This window comes from Micropterus salmoides, unplaced genomic scaffold, assembly GCF_014851395.1.
Source record: "Micropterus salmoides isolate LMB-PRFRI ecotype aquatic unplaced genomic scaffold, ASM1485139v1 Ms_hic_scaffold_1, whole genome shotgun sequence".
In the NCBI taxonomy this organism is placed as follows: Eukaryota; Metazoa; Chordata; class Actinopteri; order Centrarchiformes; family Centrarchidae; genus Micropterus; species Micropterus salmoides.
The window spans coordinates 66337531-66363303 of NW_024040040.1; the positions used below are offsets into that span (position 1 = coordinate 66337531).

The following is a 25773-nucleotide window of genomic DNA, read 5'->3' on the forward strand; positions in this document are numbered from 1 at the left end:
TAAAACAATCACAATCCATCAGTTCAGTCACCGCTCTTTTATTCTTCAAACTTCCTTTAGTTTTAGTGTTTTGAATTTCATTATTGTTAAAATTTGTATTTGTTGTTGTTGGACTCAATCCAGGAAGAAAAAAACTCGGAGCTCCACCTCTGAACCAAATGAACATGTAGAGACGATAGAGGTGAGAGAGAGGTGCTGTTGACAAAATGTCCCCTAAATCACAGTTATAGTAACTTGGCTCATAAATGCTCTGGAAAGTGTGAAGTGAATTTATGTTTGAAATACAACTTGCTGAGTTGAAACCAGTAATACGTTTACTTGTAAACGTGACTGAATAAATTTTTTATCAAATCTAATTATATTCAGGTTTAATGAAAGAGGTCCATTGAGCTTCATTTTGTCGTCTCTCCCATCAGTTAGACTCTGATCCTGCGTATGTCAGTGTCTCAGACTTTAAGAGCGTCACTGCAGCACAGACAGAAGACACAGAGCAGCAGGAAGACATGGTGTGAAGTCCAGTCAGGTTAGAGCCTCCTGCATCAAATAAAACAGGCTACCTTCAGATTTACAGTTAAATTTAAAACTCTAACTTTACACAAGTTTTATGTGATTTTCTTCAGTTGCAGTTGAAGCAGACTCACCTCATGGTAGGACGGCATTGAAACATCACAGTAGAGCGAGTCTGTGGAGGAAGTGGATCCATTTACCTTCAACTCCAAAAGTTTTCCTTTTCAGTTTTCAGTAGCAGCAGCAGGGTGGAGTCAGCAGCGCAGACAGTCAGCAGCAGCATGTAGCAGAAAATCCTGACGAGTTTCTGTGTGCAGCTATCAAGACAAATAAAATTTAAATGTGTTCTTTGCTTTGGCTTATTGCTCACATTCTCAGTTCTTGTCACTATGAGGATGAAATTTGCCACAGCGTAACAGATTATTATGATTCGGGATGTTGCTGATATAAAGATGCACAGACAGTTTAATGAGGAGGACATTAACTTACATTTGAGCTCTAAATGTCAATTTAGTCCATTTAAACTCTTTGGGGTCATTCATGGAAGCAGAGCAGGTCGAGGTTTACTAAGTGTGAAGCCTTTCAGAACAAGAGCCCATCATTGATAGTTTGTGCAACACCTTAATTATGAGTCTTTGTTCAGCCAAAATAAGTCAATTATCAAAAGTTTGTTGCTATTGCAATATCTAATATGCTGCTCCCCAATGTGAGCTGTTGACACTTTGTGAACTTAATCTGCGCCAATAATACTAAATAAAGTGAATGTCCAGGGTAAAGCTAAAATGCAAATAGTTTCAATAATAAAATGTGAAAATAAAACGCCAAGGTAAATTTCAATTTAACTTAACAATCAGTGATGGATGGTAAAATGTTTCAGCGTCCTGATTCAGTATCTGTGATGTTTCACTGCCCTCTAGTGGTGAACCTTTGTTGTGGCACATTCAGGCTTCCTCACTCTGAGAGCTCCCTCCACTGCCTGTTTCAAAGAGTCACTTCATCCAAATTACAAGAAGACATATTTTCTGTCTTACCTCCAGCAGCATCTTGTCAGATGTGCTCTGTGTTACAGTGACACAGAGTCACAATGACTGTGAGTGAGAGAGCTGCAAAATGTAATTCATTGTTTCTGATCTACTTTTCTTACACTTTTTGCATCCCATACTTCTGCAGTCCATCTCTTTGAACTTATACTGGTATAAAGGTTATTTCACTGTCTAAAGATTCACTGGAAGTGTCAAGTGAGCATCAAACCAACTTAAACACCTCTCTTGTTTTTGCACTTGTTTTTTTGAATGGTCTTTTCTTAAACAGGTTTGATACCAACAGTAATATTATTTTCTTATTCTCTTATTAAATTTATAGTTGTAAAATGTCAAACTTTATTTTGATGTGGGTGTTAATTTGCATTCAGCTCATCATGTATATTAGTAATCTAAAGAGGAAGGAAATGTAGTCGTCCAACAGCCTGACATCCGTTTTTTGCTCACTGACCACAGAGGAAAGGTATCTTTAAAGACAGCGTCCTTCTTCACTGTAAGTAGAATTATTTATTGATGAGATTGATACTGTATATCTCCTGTGTACATTATTTTATCTGCTGACATGTTTTATTGTCTCTGAAGCCACACAGAGAGATGAGAGGAGCAGCTATGAGTTTAACTGCAGCAGCGAGAGGATTTGTCGTCTTCCTTCTCTCTGTGTCAGGTACTGAATATCTAAACTTACATTCATTGCAATAAAAGAGGGAATATGTGAAAATGTATGTCTTGTAAAAGTAGGCTGAAGGTCACATGTAGAAATAAGTGGCTTAGAGTTGTGTGAAAGGCAAACCCAGAAAAGCTAGAAAAATTAGTTTTAATTTACAGTTGTGGAAACTCCCCAGATGTTAATGTTTTTTAATATAGTTGTTTGTGTTTGTGTACATTTTATTTGATATTAGAAAGTTTGCTGTGGCCAACTTCTTTTGCTTTGTCCTTTGCAAAAAGTAGGCTACCTGTGTGCTAAGTACTTTTACATGCTGTAACTGAGAATATCGTGGTTTTTAATTGTGACTCTTTAAAAACAAATTGTCCTGTTTAATTTGCTCTATAGCTGAGCCTGCAGCTGCTTTTATCACAGTATAGTTTTTGGAGGTATATTGGTCTCACAGTGAAGTCATCACAGACAGACTTCTCTCAAATATTCATACATCTGCACCAAACCCTGCTAGTTCCTTTTGTAATGTCTGACATCAGTGTGATGTTTCCATGTTCAGCGTCAAAAACTGTTTTCAGATTTTATCTTTTGTTTATATTATAACTGCCATAAACAATCTCTCACACCTCAGTGTTCTGCATTTCTTTTTCGTCTTCACACTTACGCAGCAACCTGACCACACAATGAACAGAGAGAACTGACCAAGAAAAGCACAGACTCTCCCATAACTGATACAGTATTTCTCCTCTTACTTTGGTTAGTAGTGTTGTAGTCAAGACCAAGAACAAAGTTTATATAGACAGAGACAAGAGCAAGACCTTTAGGGGCTGAGACCAAGTCGAGACCAAGACCAGTTCCCCACATTACATGACACATAATAAAATGTGGAACGAGATCACAGGTACTGTACTTCTCAAATTGTTCTAAAAGATCCACATTCCCTTTAAAACACCCACATACAAACACTAAGAACACAATAAATGTCAAATTAGTTCTTATTTCTTTCATATTTAAAGGCAGATGGTAATTGTGGTTTTAAACTATTCTTTATGGTCAGAACAAACACTTGATGCCAAACAGTGGATCACTTCACAAATCTGAGGTTTTTTCAACAAACATGCACAAGTTAAATTAAGTTAAAAAAATTCAGTCCCTTTTCATCAAGAAACATACAAAACAAATATCTTAATAGTAAAATTAAGTGTGAATTCATTTGTGATTCAAATGAATAAAATCAAACATTTATTAAACATTTGTATTATTGTTATTGAGGAAAATTACTTTAATTATCATTATTGTTTTATTACACAATACAATTTTTTGTGCAAGCATTAGGTTTTCAGGTTACTCTTGTCTTCCGTATTTGATCCTTCATTTTGATCTGCAACTGTGTATTCAAACTCAAAATTAGCTCTTTTAAAGTAAAGTGCCGTGTGCTTATGGCCATACAGAGAAACCTATTTAATATGTACATTTTCCATAGAAGTGGAGGAGTGTTACTTGGTCTCCACTCCCTGCCTCAAAGCTAACTCTCTCACACAAATGAGGAAGCGGTACCACAGAGTGCAGCTTTAATGTCCGGAGCTGTGTGCAGCTGACAGTAGCTAACGGTGATGTTACTTAACTTACACATTAGCAACATAGCTTTTTGTGGCCTGTCTCATCATTGTTTATCACAAGCAAAACTGTATCTTAGGAACAAGTTGTCACCCCATGCCCTGTCCTCAGTCTCAAACTAACTAACTTCATTAGCTACTTCCCCCAACAGATTGCTGTGTGTTTTCTTCTGGACGCTGTTTGACAGATTCATTCTTTATGGTTTATGCAGCTAAATGTTATTACGAAGATTTTGCTGACATATCTTCCTGCTCCCAGAAAGCCACAGCATCGCCTGTCTCCCCCATTCTCTTTCTTGTGTGAGTGCGTGTGAAGGAGGGCGGGGAGGGGTGACAGCCATTAACAGTAACAACTGCGTTTTTAATTAGCGTTATTGGTTGCATTTGAAGCAATACGTTTTACATCAAAAGTTAGTATATTAACAAATAAATCAGACAACATTCAGGCAATATATTGATATTTCCAAAGTTCAGGTCTTGACTGCTCTTGAAATAATCCAGAGTCGAGAACAAGAACAAATGCAGTCAATCCCGAAAGGGGACCGAGACCATCAAAAGGTGGTCTTGAGACCAAGACCGGTCTTGTGTACAAGTTCAGGTTCATAACAAACCAACAAGGTGGGACATATACTGGTTCACCTGGAGTCACTCTGTCTGTCACAGGTAACATTTTCATCTGAATATTTATTAATTTAGTTCCAAGTGTTCAACATCTTATGAAGGTTACTGTGTGTGTGTGTTGACAGTTCAGTCTAAAATGAAGACATCTGTTCCTCTTTTATTTATAGATCCTTCTAGTTCGGTATTTTCCAATATGTGCCTTAGATGGACCCTCAAACCACACACACACACACACACACCTTAAAATGACATGAAGATTACCACTCTCTTTTAAACGTCTTCTTTGCATTAGTAATAAAGTGTCCAACAGGACAACATGTACTTTCTGATACAGGAGGAAATCAAGCTGCACCTCCACTTTGAGTTTGTATGAAATATTGTCCATTTAAAATGCTCCACTGTGAAAATTCAACCTCATACTGAAATTAAATGTGTTCATGTTTTCTTCTCCAGATGCTCCAAAGCTTCCCTCTGTGTCAGTGAGTCCCTCTGCTGAGATAGTGGAGGGCAGTTCAGTGACTCTGACCAGCAGCAGTGATGCTAACCCAGCAGCTAATTATACCTGGTACAAGGAGAATGACGACTCACCCAAAGCATCAGGACAGAACTTCACCATCACTGACTTCAGAGCTGAACACAGTGGGAATTATTACTGTGAAGCAGAGAACAGAAGAGGACGTCATAACTCCACCTTACATCTGATTGTTGTGGCAGGTACGTTTTTGCATTTAGCTGCACACACTCTGAAATGTAAAAGTTTTCATTGAAGGCAGTAAATTGTGGACCTCAGCTGGGGATATTAATAAGGGGAAGAAGCATTTTGAGAAGTTTCTTAACCTGACTGACACGTCCTCTAGATAGGAGGCAGAAAAAAGGAGTGTATGTTTCATGGTGAATGGTGCTTCTCTGTGAGCTATAGTGAAAGCACGTAAACTAGAGCACATTCAGACTCTGACACGGCCAGCTGTGCTGAAGAGTTGTTTCTGTCACTGCTTACTGTGTTTTTATTTTAAAATCACAATTCTTCCACTACACAAAACAGTACTAGTATATCACAATGTAATATACACATTGGGAGAAAACCTATAGTGAATGTTCACCTTGTTTATAATAATTTTGTTGTTGTCAGTGATTTAAGTGTGTTAGGAGTGTGGTTTTGTGTTCATGTCTTTCTTGTTTAAGTCTGTTTTTGGTTCTGTGTTTCTCTGTGTAGTCTTGTTTAGTTAGTTCTTAGTCCTGTGCTTTAGTTCATGTTTAGTGTTTTCTTGGTCGGTGTACTTCTGTGTTTTATTATTATGGTCTGTGTCTTGGTCCTTGGTGTTATGCTCCATGTTTTACTTTGGTAAGTCTGTCCTTGTGTGTTCCCGCAAACTTTACTTCCTGTTTTATTTTGTAATCTGCCTGATGTTCTTGTCTAGCGTTGTTCCTGTTGTTAGTTAGTGTATCGTCTTGATGATCAGTCTACCTCTGCCTTTGTTTTTGTACTTTGGTTCATGGATCAGTGTCTGCTTGTGTTATTTTGGTTCATTCTTTATTCTGTTCTGGTTTCATGATCTGTCTCACCTTCCTGTTTTTTTCTTTCTGCCCTGTTAACTGTGTCTGCCTGCCTGTATCTGATTAGTCCTGATCCCCTCACCTGTGTTGCTCCCACCCCGCTCGTTAGTCCCTGTGTATATATATGCCTGCTTGTGTCTCCAGTCTTTGTCATGTTCTTGCGTCTAATGTTGAGTGGTCCTGTCTGTTGCTTTGTTTCATGGATCCTTTCCTTGCATTTGGATTGTTTTCTCTGCCCTGTTCTGGATTTTACTCTGCCTTTTTGGAGATGCCTTTGTTTGGACCTTTTGGCTGCTGTGCTCATGGTTAAGCCTGTTTAAGCTGCTGAATAAATCTTTTGTTTGAACTGTATCCTCCTTGCTGTGATCTGCGTTTGGGTCCTCACCTCAGTCTGCACTCAGCCTCCCCCCCTTGACAAAGTCCTTTTTAATGTGCATCAGTTACGCTCAATTGAAAGGCATCAGTGACAGCAAGGCATTTAGTTTAGCTCTGTGGCATATCTTTCGAGTCCACTTACTGTCCAGACATCATAATCCAGATGAGAAAAGCTCTGACATAATCATACTGTCACTGTGCCATTGCAGCAACAAATACTTGCAAGTGCTTTGGGGAGATTTTATGCTCTAATTTCTTTCTCTCAGACAACGTAGAGTTAAACTGATAAATCATGTGGATCTCTATACTATATATCATTTTGGATAGATATTGCAGCACAAAATATATTAATTTATAAACTGTTGCCATTACATGTTTTCTCCAATGGACAGTACTGTTAAGTTTATTTTTCAACAAAATGTTATGTCATGTATTTATGCAGAAAGGCAAAAATATGTTAGAGGTAACTTTTTGACATTAGCTGATAAACCATAATTGCTGTCGGCCTGAAAAATCCAGTATTGGTCAGGCTTTATACTACATGGGCCCACAGTCTGACAGATATTCCATCTGTTGAGCAGTGTGAAATCTGAGTAAACTGCAACTAACTTTAAAAGCATCATGCAACTTTTGACAACTTTATAAAGCTTGATCCATCCAATTTTTTTTTTTCTGTACCGGCTTCACATTCACATCATGCTGCTGTGGTTCACATAATTTACAAATGGTCTCACAGATCTGCATGGATGTAATCCAGAAAACCACCTCTAAAGTTCCAGATGCTCCCTCAGAAATATACATCCAATGTGGCCACAGGCTTCAGTCTTTCATTAGCCCTGTCTCCTAGAAATAATTTTCATATGCTAGTGGGTTTTCCAAATACATTTAGATGGAAAGAAAATTACTTCCTGGATTTTGTTACATGGAATCATTTTTTGAGTTGTAAGAAGGACTACCTTTTTTAACCCTATGCAGTTACATTACAGTATCAGTATGAGTCATCTGCAGAAAAGTATATCACTCCAGTTAGGGCTGACCCAGAATAGTCGAAAGATTCAATGGGTCGATGGGCAGAGCATGATTCGACTGTCGATCTCACAGTAGAAGCATGCCATTTTGCTCAACGTCTGATTTTTACATAGAACGACCAGTTTTCTCCCAATAATTTTAATATACTGTACAACCTATTAACAATATGCATTTCAATGTTTAATGCTGTAAATAAACAAGTAAAAAGAATAAAACTTTCAATAAATGTTTTTAAAGTGTCTAAATAAATCCAAAATTGTAACCCTAATCCTGAGTGGAATAAACTGCAGCTCTGCAGCTTCTCAAGATTAAAGTGGAGCTACCATGTCCCAACACACAGCTCTGCCTGCTGCCAGTCACAAAACCACCTCCAGAGTTTTAGATGCCTCATACACATAACTATTACTCATTTCAACACAACACAAAGAAATCTGTCCTCATTTTTGTTCATTTATTTGATCTTCTTCAGATGCTCTAAAGCTTCCCTCTGTGTCAGTGAGTCCCTCTGCTGAGATAGTGGAGGGCAGTTCAGTGACTCTGACCTGCAGCAGTGATGCTAACCCAGCAGCTAATTATACCTGGTACAAGGAGAATGAAGACTCACCAAAAGCATCAGGACAGAACTTCACCATCACTGACTTCAGAGCTGAACACAGTGGGAATTATTACTGTGAAGCCCAGAACAGAAGAGGACGTCATAACTCCACCTTACATCTGATAGTTGTGGCAGGTACGTTTTGCAGCTGCACTCACAGTTTTCATTGAAGGCAGGAAATTGTGGACCTCAGCTGGGGATATTAGTAAGGGGAAGAAGCACTTTGAGAAGTTTCTTAGTTTAGCTCTGTGGCATATCTTTCATAACAGAGTCCACTGAGACCGGATGAGAAAAGCTGACATTACAGCAACAAATACTGGCAAATTGTTAATTACATGCTTTTGTCCACTGGACAGTACTACTAAATTTATTTTTCAACAAAGTTATGTATTTATGCAGAAATGCAAAAATATGTTAGGTCATTTTTTAACATTATAAACCATAATTGCTGTCGGCCTGAAATCCAGTATTGGTCAGGCTTTATACTACATGGAACGTCACCTCTCTGTGGGGGAAGGAGATGGAGCGCTACCAATTATATCTGGTGGGGCTGACCTCCACGCACAGTCTCGGTTCTGGAACCGTACTCCTTGATAGGGGATGTACACTATTCTTCTCTGAGGTTACTCAAGGTGTGAGGCGCAAGTGGTGCAGGTGTGGGGATACTCACAAGTCCCCGGCTGATCACTGCTACGTTGGAGTTTACTCCGGTGAACGAGAGGGTCCCTACGCCTTCGGGTACTGGGGGGGAAAACTCCGACTGTTGTTTGTGCATATGCACCAAGTAGCAGTTTAGAGTATTCGGCCTTCTTGGAGACCCTGAATGGAGTTCTGTATGGGGCTCCAGTAGAGGACTCCATAGTTCTGCTGGGAGACTTCAACGCGCATGTGGGCAATGATGGAGATACCTGGAATGGCGTGATTGGGAGGTACGGCCCCCCTGATCTGAACCCGAGTGGGTGTTTGTTGTTAGACTTCTGTGCTAGTCATGGATTGTCTATAACACCATGTTCGAGCATAAGGATGCTCATAAGTGTAATTGGTACCAGAGCACCCTAGGCCGAAGATCAATGATCGATTTTTTTATCATTTCATCTGATTTGAGGCAGCATGTTTCGGACACTCGGGTGAAGAGAGGGGCAGATCTGTCAACTGATCACCATCTGGTGGTGAGTTGGGTCAGGGGGTGGGGGAAGACTCTGGACAGACCTGGTAAGCCCAAACAGGTAGTGCGGGTGAACTGGGAACGTCTGGAGGAGGCCCCTGTCTGTGAGATCTTCAACTCAAACCTCCGGCGGAGCTTTTCTGGCATCCCTGTGGAGGTTGGGGACATTGAACAGGAGTGGGCAATGTTCAAAACCTCTATTGCTGAAGCTGCAGCGGAAAGCTGTGGTCTCAAGGTCTTAGGTGCCTCAAGGGGCGGTAACCCTCGAACACCGTGGTGGACACCGGTGATCAGGGAAGCCGTCCGACTTAAGAAGGAGGCCTTCCGAGATGTGTTATCTCGGAGGACTCCGGAGGCGGTTGCAAGGTACCGACGGGCCCGAAGGACTGCAGCCTCTGCTGTGGCAGATGGAAAGCAGCGGGTGTGGGAGAAGTTTGGAGTAGACATGGAGAAGGACTTTCGGTCGGCACCAAAGTGTTTCTGGAGAACTGTCCGCCATCTCAGGAGGGGGAAGCGGGGAACCGTCCAAGCTGTGTACAGTAAGGATGGGACCCTGCTGACCTCAACTGGGGAGGTAATTGGGCGGTGGAAGGAACACTTTGAGGAACTCCTAAATCCGACTGACACGCCCTCTTTAGTAGAGGCAGAGCTCAAGGCTGATGGGGGATTCTTGTCAATTTCCCTGGTGGAAGTCACTGAGGTAGTCAAACAACTCCACAGTGGCAAAGCCCCAGGGATTGATGAGATCCGCCCAGAAATGCTAAAAGCTTTGGGTGTGGAGGGGCTGTCTTGGATGACACGTCTCTTTAACATTGTGTGGAAGTCGGGTACAGTGCCCAAGGAGTGGCAGACTGGGGTGGTGGTTCCCCTGTTCAAAAAGGGGGACCAGAGAGTGTGTGCCAATTACAGGGGTATCACACTATATATGTATAGATATCATCTATATATGTAAAGATATATCTATCTATATATCTAAACATATACACAGATAAGTAAAAAAATTATTGTTAAAGTAAATGTCCCTTAGTTCAGTTTTACATTATAGGAGGAAGTGCATCTCTGTCTGAACCTTTACCTTTCAAACAGTGACCATATTTTTTATTTGTCCAATGAAGGTTAAGGTCAAGGGCAGCTGGACTTGGTTGAAGATACTAGAAGACGTTTCATCCCTCATCAAAGAGACTTCTTCAGTTCTGACTGGAAACTCAGCTATTTAATCTCTGGGATCATTAGCTAGGATCGTCGATACCACTACACAAACGCATGGCTCAACACAGAAGGTCTAATGCGCAATTTATACTTCTGCGTTGAATCGACGGGGTAGCCTCTGCGTATCCACCTACCCTACGCCGTAGCCTGACGTGCACCTCCTCAAAGATGTAACTACATGTCACATCAACACAGACCGTAAGCACTGTGATTGGTCGGCTGGGTAGCCTCGCAATGCCTCCGAGCCGACCGGAAGTGCCCCGTGCTTTGTAGTAACTTTTACTAGTGGCCAAAACAGCGGCTGTAACACGGTGGATCGATATATTTGACCGTCACAACCCGAGTGAAATGACTCGTTTCCCTATCAGAATGCGATCCATTCGGTTCATAAGATTTGAAAAGGCTACACCAGGCGCACGTATACAATTTTACTCCCCTACACGTTAGCAGAGCGCTAAACCAGACGTTGGCCTGCTTGGCCGGCAAAAGTCAACACTGGGAGCTGTAGCGCTATTGCAGACTAGCGTTTGGGGGTTGAATTGCAGAACGACGGGGACACCGATGCACAAGTATAAATGCATGGCTACGTGTGCAGCCTACGACGTAGGTACGCACGTAGACTCAGCAGTTTATTTACATCTGAAGGACACTCGTTTGAGGATCACCAGGTGAAACTTTTTGGACAGAAGATGGAGGGTTTGAAAGAGGTGTCAGGGAATCCATTTACACCCGGGTTGAGAAGCTGCCATTGAACAGTGGAGGGGGTCTATGCTACCACTCATCCCCCACTTACAATGCTGTTCTGTCATCACTTCCCAGGAAATTAAACAAGCATTTCCTCTTGGCCTCAGTTGAGGATGTCAACGATGGTCATTCAAACTTGGCCACGGCTGGTTCTAACGACCAAGACGACTGTCGTTACCACAGCCAGGAGCATTAACGAACCAGTGGTTTCAACGATCCTAGCTAACCAGTCAGTCAAAACTGAAGAAGTCCATTGTGCTTTTTCCCTGGGTAGGGTCTCTGAATGGCTGCTGGGCGTTTAGTTTGTGCATTGGAGTCCGGGGGAGGCATTTCCTCGTTGGCTTGGAGGGACCAGTTTGCGTCCCTGTTTTGCGTCGTTGGCCTCGGATCCATGCTTCCCCATTTCTCTGTCGGCCAGTTGTTGGACCCCTCTGGATACTGAGGTATATAGTTAGTTTTCGGGATGTGCAGTGTGGGTGCGGGGCAGGGCTGTGCTCTGATTTGTTCTGGGTTTGTGCCTGGAGTTCTCCGCCCTTGACGGGTAGGTGGCTTGGTGGTGGCATGCAGCTGAGCTAGTTGATTTTGCCTCGTTGCTGGTTTGGCTGATGTTGCACGGCGGCCGGGGGGCGTGCTGGGCATGGGGGATGTCGGCTGGCGCTGGTGGCCTAAGTTTTTTTCCGGCGGTTGGGGGTACGGCGGACTTTTATTGGCGGGTGCATGGTGACCTGTGCGGCGCGTTTGCTGCCGGGCTGGGACTTGCAGCTGGTGTTTCTCTCCGCTGGCTTTCGCTGTTGTGTTATTCCGCTTGCTCTCTGGTGGGTGGGAGCACTGGTCATTGTTGTGTGCACGCCGCGGTCCGTCCGGGTGCTGCTCTTCCACGGGATACACCTCTTGCGTTCCGTCAGGATTACGTTGTCAACTGGCATTTGGGTCGGGGTCTTCCGCGTTTGCATCGCGGTGCATCTGGGAGTCTTTGTTTTTTTTGATTGATTTAAAAAAAAAAAAATCTTTCTCCAACCCCTATTGGCTACTGGGGTTCTTGCCTGACTGTTGCTGGGGTAGGTGTGGCACAGTCGTGGTATCCCACTCAACAACTACATTCTTTAACAGGCTTATGCGCGCACACACATGTACACACACACATACAGACACACACAGTCTCACACATAGACACAAACAAATTTAGGTTGTCCCTGGTAGAATTAGTCTTAGCTTTTCTTTCAGTTACTTATTTAAATTAATTGCTATTATTCCAGCTCTCGTTGCTGTGCTGTGTTGCTTATTTAGTGTGCGTGACTGTTTCTTGTTTTCATTTTTCTCTTAGTTGTCTTACTATGTCAGCTGTTTATTGCTGCTGTTCGGCTGGTTGTCTTTTACTATTATTATTATTTTTATCATTTGTTTTTGTTTGTGTTTTTTTGTTGTTGTTTTTCTCCTCCCTAAGCCCCCCTCTCTGTTCTATTGCAGGTTTCGTTGCTTTCTGTAATTGGTGTTTCCCTCTGCTTTTCCCTGTTGTCCACACCTTCCATCCCCTTCTCTTACAGGTCTTGTCCTTTCTCTGTGCTGTCTGTTTGTGCCTCCCTATCCCCGTGTCTGCCCCCCTGTCCGGCCCGGTGACAAATCAATACATAATTAAAACAGACAAAGGAGTATATTAATACTCTCTTGTTAAAGTAAAATCTGTCTGGCACAATATGGTATCCAGCTCATCATACTCTATAGCAGGCTGCTGGGCAGGACAGGTTTAAAAAAAAACCTGAAGAAGTCTCTTGGATGAGGGACGAAACGTCTTATAGTATCTTCAACAAAGTCCAGTTTCCCTTTAATTTAACCATCTTTGGATAAGTATGACCTGGATGACTGAGAACCTTCACAGACATTTTTTATTTGGTTACCCTGATTTCTTATTTTCATTTTCTTTCTTTTTTGATTGCCAGTTTGTGGTCACTGAGCCTGTATTTGGTTCAGGTCTGTCTCTGCTTTCTATCTTTGACAGTAGAGAAATAATAATCTCTTTTTAGGGCCAGATAAGATTCTGATCTACTTTGGCTTTTAGTTTCTTCTTTCTAACATTCTAAAGAGGTTTATTTACACTATTATAATTTTCTTGTGTTGAAAGCAGTGTTACTCTATGGGAGCAATGGGTCCAAACATGCTGTAACACTTTAATTTACTGTCTGTGTTTTCTTTTGTTCCCTGCTTCTCAGGAGCAGGGAAATTAGCAGTTGCTACAACAATCACTGTTGTTCTCCTGGTTATCATTTCCCTCTGTCTCTTCCTGTGGATCAGGTGAGCAGCTCTGTTTCACTGAATCATTGAATGTTAAATCATTGAAGGTCAGTTTGTCCAATCCTAAAACGTTCAGTCATTTATTTTCTTATTTATTCTCCTAACCAGGAAAAAGAGGGCTTCCAAGGAATCGTCTAAGCCTGAAGAGAGACCAGACAACAGGGAACAGGTGAGAATAGTCACGGATCTTATTCAAGAACAAAAGTCACTCACTCTTTAAGTGCTTCTGGAAAATTAATCTGACTGAGAAGGACTTCATGTTGCTCTTTTTTCAACATCCTTCTTCACAGAAATGAATTTCTAAAACGCTCTCTGTGATTCTCCTCTTTTCTCGGATGTGACTAAATTCCTAGTAGATCCAGAAGCTTTCCTACTTTTTGTCCTTTCCTTGTAAATTCCTTTACTTAGCTCTTTTCTGTAATGCACGGTGAAGCAGGAATATTTGTTCCATTATTACCACAGCTGTAGTTGCTTCAGTCTTACTGCAATCATCTGTAAGAATTCACTATTCAAATGAAAAACCCACTCATGTAAAATATGTCTGTGCAGTTTCTACCTGAACAGCCAGAGGAGCAGGATAACCTTCAGTATGCCAGCACTCACTTCACCAACAACCAGGCAGATCCTCTCTACTCCGACATCAGACCAGCTCACTCCCTCAGACACACAGAGCAACAAGATTTCATGGACTATGCTGCTGTCATATTTAAGAGTAATACTGCCCCGAGGTGAGCAGCTCTTCTCACAGAAACATTATCCTCACTACAATTGCTGTAGTCAAGACCAAGACCAGAGTTTATTGAGACTGAAACTAGTGCTGGCAAGCTCGACTCTTTTGACAGACTTGTTCATTCAAATCTCGTTCATTAAAATGAACTAACCTTTTTTGAGTCATTTCGTTCATTTGAACTATGCTGGTTATTGTGGCACTGCAGCCCTCTAGTGGGCGATTAAAAAACAGCGCCGTTCTGAAACATGGAAGGCTGCCTGGTTTGCGTTGTTTGACAAAGTATAATGCACAAATTCACCTCTTTATTACTGTATGTCATCATTATATAAAATTCAACCAATTTAATAATAATCTGGATCAAGCCGCCAAGTTCTTAAAGAACTCCAGCACAGAGAGAGGAACAAAGAAATATACTGCAAGCAGCGTTGGGCGGGCCCTCGCACTTGTAGCGCGTCCGGGTGTGAGCCAGCCGCGTTGCATATTCTGGAGCTCTGCCGGTGCGGCTGTGAATTTGCTACGTGGTTCCGACGCTGCATGAAGGTGTTAAATGTCACTTCCTGTGCCCCCTATGTGGCGCTACATAGCACTTGCCGCTATGAATATAAATCGGTATTGGTGTGTAGATGTCTTCGGGATGGGAGAGTTATCAAGCACGTAAAGTTTTGTTCAGATGTGATCATGTACACTGAAGTTACAACAACTTCTTGTGTCATGGCGAAGAGTTTATCTTTGACGGCATGCCACGGACACGCCCATTGACGAAAACTCACAGATAGCGCAACTTTTCATCGTCAATGCCTTTAGAAGGCACAGCAGAAATTCGAAGTCGATCGGACTAAATAATAAAGTAAAGAGTGTGTAAATCATCCAAAAATTGCAGTAAAATTCAAAATGGCCGACTTCCTGTTGGGTTTAGGGCATCGCTCCAAGAGGCTTTTTGGTACGTCTGGACATGATACATGTGCCACAGAAATTTCATACATGTAGGTCAAACGTGCGGCGGGGGCTGCTTCATTAAAGGTCACTTCCTGTTGCCAACAGGTGGCGCTATGACTGTGGGTGAATGTCGGCATGTACATGTGTTCAGGGCGGGACTCTCATCCTACATGTACATTTTATTGCAGATGATTTAGTGAGCATGTACACTGAAGTTATAATAACTTCCTGTTTCATGGCGAATCATCGATGCCACGGACACGCCCATTGACGAAAACTCACAAATAGCATCGTGAAGTCGATCGGACTAAATGCCAAGAGGAGTTTGTTAAAGTACGGAGTGTGTAAATCATCCAAAAATGGCCGAATTCCTGTTGAGTTTAGGATATGGGTTCTTGAGGCTTTTTTGTTTATGTAGGTTGAGCGTGGACGAGGGGCAAATTTTTTTCCAATTTTCTAGGTGGCGCTAGTGAGTAATTTTGCCACGCCCATGCGCGAAACCCATAAAATAAGATTTTTTTCACCACTTCTAACTGTGTGCAAAGTTTGGTGAGTTTTCGGGTATGTTTAGGCTCCCAAAATTGAGCTTACTTTGCAGAAAAAATAAAATAAATCTTTACAGTTTCAATAGGGACCTCGCACGGTTCTTCCTAGGGCCCTAATTAACACATATAAACGCAGCAATTTGGCAGGTCTGGATGCAGAATGGGCCACATCTCCACGATCTCTGGCAGACCTGGATCAGCTGTTAGCTGTTTACAGGGCTAACGTTGCTACGTGGCTGTTTAAATGTTTTAATGACCGGGTCTGTTTGTTTTGGAGAGGAGACGACCTTGGAGGTAATTCGGCTCCCGGTAGAACCCTGTCAGGGCTCTGAAGTGGACCCAGAACAACTCTCATCAGCTGTTAGCTGTAAACACTAGCAGGACTAAAGTTAGGGTGTGACTGTGTTAAAACTATAACTTAGCACAACATCACTACGCTGTTATAACGTTATGCTTTATAAAATGTTACAAAATAGATATTAGATATAATGTCAGTCCAGTGACTGTTACCCGACAGCCGACCTGCCTCTCATTCTCCGGCGCTGGCAGTCACTCAGCCTGCAGAGTGAACGAAAGACTGAGGAGGACCCATGTGAGCGCTGAACGAGTCGTTCATTCCTGCTGCACAGTAGGAGCTGTCAGGTGACAAATGAACGACTCAGACCCAGAGACCCACAGTTGAGAGTCGTGAACTAATCAATTCTGTTTCCTGTGCTGACGGAGCCCATGCACCTCCCGTGTGACGAGTGAACGTAAGAGTCCAAGATCCTTCACACATGCGTGAAAATGAACGAATCAATGAGACACCCGTTCCTCCCGAGTCATAACGAAACGTTCTTTGAACGACACAACACTAACTGGAACAAGACTTAAGGGCTGAGACCAAGTCGAGACCAAGACCAGTTCCCCACATTACATGACACACAATGAAATGTGGAACGAGATCATAGGTACTCCTGAAATTTATCTGAAAGATCCACATTCCCATTAAAACACCCGCATACAAACACTAAAAGCTGAAATCAACAAAAGCATCTTTATTCAACACTCCTTTTCCATGCTTACTATCGCAGGGAGGGGGAACATATTTTTAAGTAGGATTATCGGTTGCATTTGAAGCAATACGTTTTTTTGTAGTACTTGAGACCAAGACCGGTCTCGAGTACTACAACACTACTCACTGCAAGATTCAGATGACATAACAAATGCAATAAATGTGTTGATTTGTCATTTTCCCTCCTTTTTTATATTTTAAACTCTAAAACACTGTTGGGATATGATGGTAATTATATTTTTTCAAACAATATCTTCTGTTTTTTTCAGAACCAGAGGTCAGGAAACTGGAGAGGATCCAGCTGCATTGTACAGCACAGTCAACAAAACCTAATGACCAAAACAGATATTGCATTTACAAATTTACAAATGAATTATATGCCCTAGAGAAACTTACTTTGTTATTTACACTGCATGGGTCTGCTTTTTAGAATATGTAAAGTATTTTTTGCATTCACCTTTAAATATAATTTGTCTGACTTTTGTAACATTTAGTCTTTTCATGTAACATTTTATTAGTATTTGACCTGTATTTTATTAAAATAAACAGATTTTTTTTTGAAAAATAGGTCTTATACAGTTAATAAGACTGCATCATGTGACTTTTTTCCACACTGATGCAGCACATCAATTTGAACCCATGGTGTGCATCCAAGTGATTCATCAAACTGTGTTTTCTTCTGTTCCTGTTTAGTTTAGCATCACTGACAGACCCTAAACTCTAGACCCTAGACCACATTTACGATAAGATTTCCTTAGATGGTCTTTGTTGGTGGTTGGATGTTTTGAAGTGCCTCAAAACTAGTTTGTTACACTCTCTTAAATAGATAGAAAGTTCATAGTTTGTGTGACGAAGTGGGTTTGCTCACCACTTGTCCCATACAGGCCATTTGGTTATTTACCATAGCTTGTGTAAAAGTGCCCCACTTACGATCCCGGGTTGTTTGTGTTTGCATTATGTTACAGTCGACAGCAAAGTTAGTTTCAGTTCCATTTTATTAGTTTAAACATGGTTTAATTGTTTTCCTGTGTTAATACTTACAATTGTTTGTTCCTTTGTTCAGTTCCACCGTGCAGGATAATTGTTTGGGGAAGGGCCGGCCTAAGCATGGATGGTCATGGATGACATTACCGGGCCAAACCAAGTAGAGGGTTTTCTTTCTTTATAGGAATGTTTCTTTTGGTTGTTTTTGGGGGGGGGGGGGTGAGGCGGTGCTGCTGTGAACACGTGCCTCTTGTTAGCGTTGCTACAAGTTTGATGCGTTATTTTTTTTTAAGTCTTTTTGTTTGTTTGAATTGAATTATCCGGGAAAGTTTTCCTCCCCTGGAGGTTGGCCTTTTGACATGCAAAAACTAGAGACATCGCCTGGGGTTTGGTAAAGGGTCTGCAGAGACTCAATCAGACATGCATTGCTTAAGGACGCTGTAAAGGTGTCAACAGACACTTAGCAGGACAGCAAAAAGAAGTGTCCAATCCCTCTCCCTATAGGGTGCCTCAGGACATCAAAGTACCGGACTTCTGATCCCTTTTTCCCATAGAATGGCTGGGCCATAAAACACCACTCCTGTCTCTTCTTTTAGCTGATGCGCAAATGTCATAAGCCAGGAATGTGAAAGGGGTACTTAACAACTCTTTCCTTCTTGAGCAAAAACAATGTTTCATTATAAACTGTAATTCTCTTTAAATAATAATCCTTGCTAAGTTAGTAGTGGCGCTGCCTCTTAAGTTAGTAGTTATGTTACCTTGTTGTTGCTATCTGTTGTTGATATTGTTGCTGAAAAGAATCTAAATAAGTTAATTTTGCAGTGTTTTAATTTTCAGCAAGGTTAATGACATTCTTTCATTTTATGCGTAACCAGTGCTTGGTCACAATACTTTCTGACACTTCCTTTAGAAAAGATATGATAAAGAAATTTCATCCTATACTCTATTAATGTGCCAACTTGAATTTAATGTTAACTAACCAAATTCCACAGCTCCTAAGCAAAGATTGTCTTTGGGTTAATCCAAGCTATCGTCATGTAACCTGAGCTCCCCCAATTGGACAAAATAAGTATTACATGCCATCGTCTGAAATGATGAAATAGAACGTCTCGGGTTACGTATGTAACCCTTGTTCTCCGAGAAGGGGAACGAGACACTGCGTCGGTGACGGCACTATGGGAAAGCCTCTGGGCGTGGCAGGGCTGAAATCATGAAAAAACGAGATCAGTAACTCAGCTGCAGCTAAGCTGCTCGGGAGAAGGTTTTCTTCAACAAATGCTGAGTTTCTCTCTGACTCTTCCCCTCCTGCGGAGCCTGAAACAGCGGTCTGACGCAGCGTTTCATTTCCTCATTCATACTGTCGATACCAAAGCACAAACTGAACACATTCATTTGCAGAAGTTTTTGCAAACATCAAAGTCCCAGTTAGATATAGGTTCCGTACCCAAACATGATCTTCAACATGATCAATCTGTCATCAATGAAAGGACTGAGACAGCGACATTGTGGATTCATCCTCAGCACAGATAAAATCTATACGGGCTACTCTGTCCTTCTGTGTATCACTGTGACTCTGTGGACATTAAGACAGCAACAGTTACACTGAAACATTTAGTGGCCTACACTACTGCAGTAATCACTGTTTCAATCAAACTAATCTATATGCCTGTAGCCTAACTGATCAATGAACAATCATTTGTCATGTTTAGGGCTGTCCCTAAAGCTAAACTGAGGCTTATTTTTGACCTCTCCCCCCCCCCCCCTCTCTCTCCCTCCCTCCCTCCTGCCATTCACCGGTCTTGTGCAGAGTTTTACGAGCATGCCGTGCTGCCGACAACTGCATGCGCGTCGCGGTTCCTCGCGGGTCTAAAAACAATATAATATTCTTTGTGTGGTTCATCAACGGTGATAAATTATCCAAAAGTCCCGCGACAACTCGGCACAACACCGGTGAAGCTGGGGCTCCATCTTTTCAGCAAGTGTTCCTCTTCTGCCACCACACACATGACGACCCAGTGTTACAATGTTGGATTTATTTACGCACTTTAAAAACATTTATTGAAAGTGTTTTTCTTTACACATGTTTAGTTAAAGCATCAAACATTGAAATGTATATTGTAATTGGTTATATATTAACTTATTGTCAGAAAACTGGTGGTTCTATGTAAAATTAAACGTTGATACTAACATATAGACAAAATTGCATGTTTCGCTGCGAAGCTTCGAATCAGGCTCCACCCATAGAAGCATCGTATCTAAATGTGAAATGAGCATAATTTTTTTACAGAAAATAGGCTGGACGTCTAAAACATTACAGTCAGTTTGAACAGAGACACATTTTCAACTGCAAATGACCAAAATTATTATTACTGGGTCGGACTAATCATAGGTCCATGACTAAACTGTGTCTTATCTATATTTTCATCTTCAGTTATTGCCAGTGGTATTTTGTCCCTGTCAGGTTACAGGTGAATAAATATAATTAAAATCCAATGCAACATTACAGAAATTCAAGTCTGGTAAATGATGAATGAGCAGACTACGCTGAATAAAATGTATTATTGTTAACTAAGTGACTCCTTTCATCCTGTGATTTAAGAGAAACATCATGGTCCACGTTTTGAGCATCACTGGGTTAAAATAGAGGCTTATTTACCTGTTGCCATGGTGAATCGTGAATCAGATCCCCATTGATGATGCTTTTTTAAATTCCCCCCTGCACACGCAGGGACCCTGGATCAGCTATAATGATAATAATAATAACCTTTATTTAAGAGCACTCCAAAAACAGGTGATTCACAACTTTTCAAAAACAAGTTACAAAGTGCTTTAACAAGTGTAAAGACAATAATACCCACGAGACAATAATACAAAAACATTACAAGATAAAAGCATGAAAAACATTGAAAAGACTAAAATACACAGCTATATCTGATGTTATGGGGAAGGCCTTCAGTCAGCAGCCATACCACAAAGTAAATTTATTTTTTTAATTAAACGGATTTGATGACTTGATCTTTAAAACCTGATAGCTAGTCAACAATAGTTACGTCTGTGCCATCATCCCCTCCATGAGACTTCAGAGTTAGGGTGTATGATCTCCAACAAATATTTAATACAAGGTTTTAGTAAGCAAAAAGTAAATAAATGCTCCTCCGATTCCCCCCTAATGTCCTTTTCTATGTCTTAAATGAATGGACCGAAGCTGTTGCACCAACATTGATAAATATTCCTATTGTATCAATAAAAACTGAAACCCCTGATAAAATACGTTATTCTTTTTCAGTTCTAGTTACAGAGATACGTTTTTGTGACACTGCTTATCCAGGATAGCTGTTCCCAAAAACACGCTGGTACCTTGATCCTCTTTGTCTTACAGGATATTACATAGAACCTACACAAGTTGTCCAGTCTTGTGCCATGAAGAGCCGACAGTCTACAGGTTTTCTCCCCTCTGCCTCTAAAAGTCTTTAAAATGACATGAAAACCTGTAGACTGTTAATTCTCCATGGCAAAGGGTTTGACTCCCAACGCAGTTTTGTACATGTGCAGTAGTTCAGTTAAGTTTTACAAAAATAAATATATGAAAATAAGTTTGTTCTCTGATGTTTTGAATCTGATTTTGGTTTCTGATGTCATCTGTTTTTCAGTGGTACAGAGTCAGAATGGCTGGGGAGTGACTTACACTCCAACTCAGATCTGTGCCTTAAAAGGATCAACAGTGGACATAAAATGTACCTACACATATCCATCCAGCTTAAATAATCATAATACCAAAGTTCAGGAAACATTCTGGTTTACGAAAGAGGGTAATAATGTTCAAGTGGATCTGAAAACGGACCCAGAATATTCAAGTCGTGTGGAGTATATTTGTCAGAACAAACGCTGCACTCTGAGAATCACAGACCTGAGAGAGAGCGACTCAGCTGAGTACAAGTTCAGGTTCATAACAAACCAACCAGGTGGAAGATTTACTGTTTCACCTGGAGTCACTCTGTCTGTCACAGGTAACATTTTCATCTGAATATTTATCAATTTAGTTTCAAGTTTTCAACATCTCATGAAGGTTACTTGCATCTGTGTGCTTGTATGTGTTGACAGTTAGAAATGAAGATTTCTGTTATTCATGTATTCAGATCTGCAGGTGCAGGTGAGCAGATCAAAGTATTCTCCCTGGGCAGAGCTGAAGTGTCACAGCAGCTGTCATCTACCTGGCCATCCTTCCTACATCTGGTACAAGAACGGACAGAAAATTCAGGAAGAAACATCTACATATTCAGGCCCCTTTGATCCTGCAGGCAGTTTTTCCTGTGCTGTACGAGGATATGAGAAGTCCCGCTCTCCTTCAGTGTGTGAGTTTACATCCAGTCTTCCACTGACATGACACCATCTGGTGGAGTAGTGTAACTAATGCTGTATCATGAATATATGTGTCTTTAATGGGTGACAGTAATTGTGTGTGTGTTTGTGCAGTTTAGTTCACTCAAGCTTTTTGTTTTAATTTTTAAGCACTAGAGAGAGAAGTATCAAATACATTCCATCAAACTCATTTTTGACAGCTATTTCCGGTCCCGCCCCCACACCGGATGTCTGTATGTAACTGATAAGAGGGGTGTATCCGGTCCCGCCCCAACCGGAAATATGGCTGTATGTAACTGAAAAGAGGGGGTTCATCCTGTCCCACCCCAGCCGGAAATATGTCTGTATGTAACTGATAAGAGTGTTGCGTACATCCTTCCATTGTGTGTTTTTCATTGATTTAAAGACTTTATTAAGTAATACAACTTGAATGAATTAACTAGGAGGTGTTTGTGACAATAAATTTATCATTAAAAAAGTATAGCAGTGAGTTATAAGTAAAAGGAGGAATCTCCGGGGCCAGCAAAGGATCAGTAGGAGGTTTCTTTGGAATCAAGTCAGTCTTTATTATTAAACAAGTGAAGAATAAATTGAAATAATGACAGCAAAGCAGTAAAATGGTATAACGGTGAGTAAAAATTAAGCAGCATTATAAATTACCTTCAACAGCATGCAGCAAAATAAGAGTGAGTTCCAAAATTAAACTTTGTAAAATCTTTGCTAAAGCTTTGTGTGACAAACTTACCATCATTAAAGAACTAAAGAATAAGATGAAATAATTACAGTAAAATAGTATAACAGTGAGTTAAAATTAAACAGCATTTTTTAATTACCTTCAAAATCTTTGCTAAAGCTTTGTATGACAAACTTACCATCATTAAAGAACTAAAGAATAAGATGAAATAATTACAGTAAAATAGTATAACAGTGAGTTAAAATTAAACAGCATTTTTTAATTACCTTCAAAATCTTTGCTAAAGCTTTGTGTGACAAACTTACCATCAGTAAACAAGTGAAGAATAAATTGAAATAATGACAGTAAAGCAGTAAAATGGTATAACGGTGAGTAAAAATTAAACAGCATTACAAATTACCTTCAACAGCATGCAGCAAAATAAGAGAGTGTTCCAAATTACTTTGCTATTGCTTTGTCTTACAAACTTGCCATCATTATCACTCCAAAGCTGTAGCCTAGAGTTTCCATTTAAATTACCTTCAACAGCATGCAGCAAAATAAGAGTTAATATAAGAGAGTTCCAAAATTAAACTTTGTAAAATCTTTGCTAGTGCTTTGTCTTACAAACTTGCCATCATTATCACTCAAAAGCTGTAGCCTAGTCTTAAACTTGTGAGTCTTAAAACTTTAATCCTTCTAGAGTCTGTGTCTCCTCTTCTCTGTCCTCTCTCTTTCTGGTGTAGCATAGGCTGTGGGGTGAATTGAGGAATGTGCTCCACCCCCGGACCTCCTTCCATCCCTCCCTCCCTCTGTTTTCTCAATGAGCCACATCAAGTTGTGTGTTTTAACTGTCATTAGCATCTTCAGGTAATCTTGTAGACCAGTTATGGAATAGAGTTATCTATAACCCCAGACTCCGGTTGTTAAAAACGGTCTGGGTTTATCAGACAGAGTTCGTTTTCGAAACAGGAACCTATTTTTATCAGCCGGAGACAAGAGTTTGGAACTGCAGACTATCTAATAATCTGGTTGTACCAGAAGTAACGGCCCCCAGCCCCTCACCAGTTATTTCCCACATGCTGTCACATACAAAATAAGAGGGTGGGCAGAGTTAGCCGTGAGCCAATGATAAGAGACTAGGAGGGGTTACCATAGGCCAATGATGGGAGTCTGTGAAAATAAAACCAGAACATTGTCTTCAAGAAATTGCCAAGAGGGCACTTGGATCCTTGAGCAGTATCTACCTACCAAAGAGGGGACCTCCATGCGGTTAATTTTTTTCAGCTAATGAGTGTTTGTATCTGTTAAAGACTTCTTGTTTCTTTCAAAAATGGAAATTTTAACATCAGTGTTAGTAATATTTAAACATTTCTCTGTGATCCAAAAATATTCAGGGCCACTTTATTGAGAATTTACAGTTTTACCTGTTATTCAGAAATAACTTGGATGCATGCACAAATATCAAGGATTGCAGTATTAGCAGCAAAAGGTACTTTATCCAGGGTTCAATTATATAAAATGTCTTATTACACTAGTGCAGTCATTTAAACTTTCTCTTCAGGTTTGTCTGTGGTGCTTGGTCATTTGGTGAAGTAGGCCTTTTTAAAGGGCCTTCATCTTTATCTTATTTTGTATTTGCTCTTCATAATTATAAATTAGGACTAAAATGCTCAGCAGCATGATCCTATTTTTTAAGTAATCACTAAAACAGGTTTATCAACTTTTACTAAACCTTTGGTATAATTCTGTCCCCAAATATTGTGAAATGAAATTGACCAGTTATAGACAAGATTTCTATCAATTTTGCAATGTACTTGTTTCTTCAATCTAAATTTTATAGGATTGCATTTTATTTATTGACTGCATTACAGAAACGTCCATTGTTGGCTGGCATGTAATGACACGGAGTTCCCTCTTAGTTCCTTCCTAGCTAGCATGGAGTGACACTCCAGCATGGATGAATAAAAGAATGGGGTATTTCTATTAAGAGAATATTGTAATCTAAACTAAATATTTAATTTTTAGTTACACTTACAAAATAAGGACAATTCTTATGTAGCAAAAAAAAAAACTACAAGTGTTAACAGCGTCCAAATAACTCTAAATGTAGTCTTTCAGTAACATATAGACTATGTCCCTCATTCTAAACTAAAGCCTTACTCATAACTAAGTCACTAGTCACGCTAACAGGCCTCCTCTTTCCCTTTAGTAAAAAAAGCTAGAATTATAAAAAAATATAGTTTACAACTTCATCAACTGGAAACTTCAAGAGCTAAAGTTTGATCCAGCTGCCTTTTGCTAATTAGGGTTAGACTATTACAGAGGTCATGAAATCCAGAACCCTTCCCTTGGGGATGAAGTATTCAAATGCTAGTTAGCTACTTTGTTGACATAACAGGACAGTAGTTTTCTGTTGATGAAAATAAAACAGAAGGTTATAATAAATCTCCTACAGGTAAAAGAATAAAAATAAGCTTCTTTATTTCGGCTCAACCGTGATCTGTGCTAATAACACTTATTGCACGTTCCAAAGCTCAACAGGAACCAGCAGCTTCAACAACAAAAGTCTGTAACAATATCTATCATATGGCTTTTTATTTTTATGTAATGCCCAGATTTACCACGGGGTTCTTGACTAGCCAGAACAGGATGTTCAGCAGTCTTACACTGTTTCATTGCAGGTCTTGCATTCAGCCATAGTGGCTAGTTTGCCCTTGACAATAAGGTTTTAGTAAAAAGTCTCATCACTGCTGCGACCTCTTTTTTGAGACCATGCTGTTTCTATTTTTTTTTCTAGTGTCCCCTTCCATAGCATTTTTCAGAGACACTACAAAAGAGGAAAACAGATTGCCATCGATAACCCAAACTCTAGGGTTAACTCATAATTTTCATTACATTTGTTATGTAGTAAATCTACAACTGCAAAGCAATTTAGTGATCCCTACCATGTAGTGATCAAATGTCAATGCTCTCTCTCTCTTCCCCATATTTAAAATGTGTAAAACTAATACCGCAAAACTCATCAGGATCAATCTTCTATGTGTAAGTTAACATGTTGCAAATTTTACCCTTGCTACTAAGAGTTAGTAC

The 25773-nt window shown here is 40.5% G+C and overlaps 1 long non-coding RNA gene across 2 annotated transcripts; it reads left to right on the forward strand.

Moving 5' to 3' along the window:
* The first annotated feature begins 5102 nt into the window (after positions 1 to 5102).
* LOC119899101 lies at positions 5103 to 17165 on the forward strand. Of its 2 annotated transcripts, none has more exons than XR_005443714.1 (5): positions 5103 to 5153; positions 13318 to 13399; positions 13508 to 13568; positions 13949 to 14127; positions 16934 to 17165. It is a non-coding gene; the product is annotated as an uncharacterized LOC119899101 (long non-coding RNA). The 2 variants fall into 2 exon arrangements; XR_005443713.1 differs by lacking the exon at positions 5103 to 5153 and adding an exon at positions 11512 to 11553.
* The last annotated feature ends 8608 nt before the right edge of the window (positions 17166 to 25773 follow it).